Source organism: Otolemur garnettii, unplaced genomic scaffold (assembly GCF_000181295.1).
Source record: "Otolemur garnettii isolate 467f Iridium unplaced genomic scaffold, OtoGar3 scaffold00118, whole genome shotgun sequence".
In the NCBI taxonomy this organism is placed as follows: Eukaryota; Metazoa; Chordata; class Mammalia; order Primates; family Galagidae; genus Otolemur; species Otolemur garnettii.
The window spans coordinates 5134412-5138102 of record NW_003852513.1 but is presented as its reverse complement, the minus strand read 5'-3'; the positions used below and the strand labels follow the sequence as shown (position 1 = coordinate 5138102).

The following is a 3691-nucleotide window of genomic DNA, read 5'->3' as shown; positions in this document are numbered from 1 at the left end:
CTTAATATAGAACCCTTCATGAATTTGCATGTCATCCTTGCACAAGGGCCATGCTAATCTTCTCTGTATCATTCCAGTTTTAGTATATGTGCTGTCGAAGAGAGCACTCACCTGCTTCTTTTCTGTAAAACTATTGTTTAAGTCATTAGAGAAGAGGCATCTGGTCCTTGATGTGCATAGGAAAGGAGAATACACAGTGATCCCCATCCACGCCTGGGTGAAGGATGAGAAGCATGTACTGACCATAGGGGAATGGCAGATTAATTTATATCACTCTTCCCTTCCTATTTTTATTTTCTATCACTGTATGCACCTCCAGAAGATGGGAAAGTTATATTGAGATAGAATTGACAAGACTAGGTAAATCATTGGCCATAAGAGCCAAAAGAAAAAAGGGATAGAATCATAGCTCTGATCTTTTGATGACAGTGTGGATGGGGGGTTGAGTGGGAGTAATGTGAATGTACCTGTTATCAAAATAGAGGTTAGAGGAAAACAATGTGAACCTTGAATATAAGAAAATAATGCCTGCAAATGCAACACCAGGTCTCAGAATAGAAAGAAACTAGAGTTGAATATTTAAATTCACAAGGAAATTATTCACATAGAAATGATAAGTAAAGCCATGATTTTTTGATGGAATTTTTATAAATTTGAGATTTTAAAGGGAAGAAAAAATAGATATGAAAGTATATGTTTGAGGTGACATATATTTAGAAAAGTAAACTAAGGCAAAAACAGAGATACATAGTAGAAAAGGCATTAGTAATTGAGGGAAAACAAGGAGAGGTCAAGGAATGATCTAATTGAAGGGGAATATTCAGGAAGTAGGATGGGTAAACAATAAAAATGGACAGGAAGGATTGAGAGGAAACAGGAACTGAAGATGAAGGAATGGGGGCCTTGGCATGAAGCAAAATGCTAAAGGAGACAAGAGGAGAGTAAGCCATGGCCAAGGGGAAGGTCACTGAGTTGGATAATGGATGTAGTAGATAGAGACTAATAAAGATGGGGAAATGTGAGGTGGAAAGAAAAGTTGAAGAAAAGTTAACTTTTCTCTTAATATGAAGATAGAGAAAAGACAAGATGAAATAAACATAGGAGTGAAAGTAAATGAGAGATGATAGGACGCTTCTAAATGAAGTTGAGTTGTACATGAACATGGTAGGAATTGGCCTCTGTTCACGCAACTTTCTAGCACTACATTGGGCAGCCAGGGAGCAGGGCCAGTAACCATGAGATATGTATAGAAAGGGGATAGAGACCCAAGGAAATCAAAATCCCAGTAAGGCAATGACTAAACGCTATCACACTGGTGACTGTAGAGAAAGGAAGGAGGGCAGAAGGGGAGATTACCAATCCCCAGGGCCATAACAGCAGGTGAGCACGCAGGTGGACCTCTGGTCACAGCACTCATTCTTCCGTCTATCGGCCAAGTATTGATGTTCTGAGCCCATCTACAATCCATTATACTATGCTGAAGGCTCTCAGTCTTCCACCTGGTGAGGGAAATGTGACTCTCCCCCAAAAGCTACTTGCATCTTTTTTCTTTTTTTTTTTTTTTTCCTATCTCCATATATAGATGTAATTGAATTAAAGAAACTAAGTTAAAATATTTTCCCAGCTGATAGTGAGGATGAATAAAACATGAAATGGCATGATGCTTGTGCCATTGTGGGGGAGATCTAAGTCTCTGCTACAGATAGTCATGTTTTCTGAGCTGATAGAATTTTCTAATTTTTAGAAGTAATTTCATTCATACATCTAGAACTGAAGTTTTCTTAAAATGCCTGAAGGGAAGAATGGGAAGTATTTTTTTTGCTGTTGTTTTCCCCTTGACAGACTATTTCACTTTTATTGGCTTCAGGATTTGGGGAATATTTGATAACAAGGCAAAACTCAAAGGGGTGAACTTTATTACTCTCATTTATTTTGCTCGAGGGTCAGAGAGAGTTGCACCATTCATCTCTGTAGTATACTGGCACACATACTCCTTCCATGGCTTAGACACATGGACATGTAAGAAGAGTCATGTATTATATTTTGCTTAATACAGTATCTATCAGATTATTGGGCTACAGGCCTTGATTAAGTAGCATAAACAACAGCAATGAGCAGACTGATTTGGTAAAAGATAGTTACAAATTGTAAAGTTACCTGAAAATAGTTATTAAAATTAATTTTAAAAATCAACTTGTTATGGCAAAAAATTCAATTTTAGAACCAGAAAGATTTAAATCTTTAATCTTACACATTAGAAAACAAAGACCAGAGAAAATAGATTATTCACTGCTGAAAAAATTATAACTATAATCCGAATCTTCTGTTCCCCACAGTCAGCCTCTTTCTAGAATCATCTCAAAAGTCATTATAATTCTAAGGTAATAATAATGAACACGATCAAACTATAATAATTGTCCATGTACTATCTTTAAAAGTCAAAATTTACAACTATAGTAATCTTTATTCAAACTAGTTCCTGTATTTAATCTTTTAAAATTTTTATTTCTGATATCTTTGTTCTTGTTAATGGCATAATTTTTATGTTCTCCATCAATTTGACTGATTTTATTCTCACTTTTATATAGTACCTTATAAATTTAATTTTATTCTGTATTATCTCTATCACACTAAAGTTAAATTAAATTTCCCCACAAAGGGATATTAATTATATTACTCATTAATTTTTGAACAAACATCCTTTTCCAAGTTGTTAAAATTTTTACAAATATTAGGAAAATTCTTAATAATCAACATTGATGAAGCCAATATATTAATAATTACCCACTTGTCTATAGTATAACTGGAAAGGATCTTAGAGTTTCTTTTTAGAGTAATGAAAATTGAAGAGTTTAAATTTTTGCCCAGGCCAAACCAGCAGATTGGTGCCATATTTGAGATTAGAAGTCAAGCCCTGGAGCTTCCATTAGAGCTTTAAAAAACATATATGCAAAAACTTGAGACCCTTCTCGTATACTTTTATCTTTTTCTTTCTTTTTCATACACTATCATAATGATTTTTTGGAGAATTTTGTTCCACCATTTATCTTTTATAGGGGAAGAGAACGTCTCATAGTAAGCTACTAAAATGTTCTGAACCTAACACTCTTCTTTTTGTTTATAGTTAGGTTATCTTTAGCTGATGAAAGAGTCTCTGGTGCCCTTTAATTGTATTTTCCACACGTGGAGACAGAGGCTGAGATTACCAAATTTTATCCTCTGTAATATAAACAGCAATGTGGCACTGAAGTTCCCTCCAGATTATTTCTACTTCAAAGCCTCTTCTTTCCTCCCCGTCCCCCATGGACTAGCTGTTCTCACAGCCGCCTCCTGGATATGAATTGTTTATTATGTAGTATTTCCTAGCCCTAATTTCTTTCAGCCATAGCTTCTCCTTCCTTCACTGAATATGCCTCTTGGATCGACTTGATCAACGTTCTTTGGCATCTATATAATTTGGTCTTCTGAGGAGTCGTCTGACTTGATTCTTCTATTCCCAATGGCATAAATATCTTTTCATTAGAAAAAGTGCTCAGATATCCCTACCCTTTATTTTTTGAAATAATGTCTTGCATAGCAACATTATACCGATAGTGAGTTCTTAAAATAAAATCTCACCCTAGATAATTCATGAGAATTAAACCCAGATCTTGGAGAAGTTGTTCTCACTGTTAGATGACAAACTAGCGAT

At 35.1% G+C, this 3691-nt stretch overlaps 1 non-coding gene across 1 annotated transcript; it reads right to left on the bottom strand.

Moving 5' to 3' along the window:
* On the bottom strand, window positions 1-107 carry LOC111727690. The gene has a single exon (XR_002775175.1). It is a non-coding gene; the product is annotated as a U6 spliceosomal RNA (small nuclear RNA).
* Window positions 108-3691: the final 3584 nt, after the last annotated feature.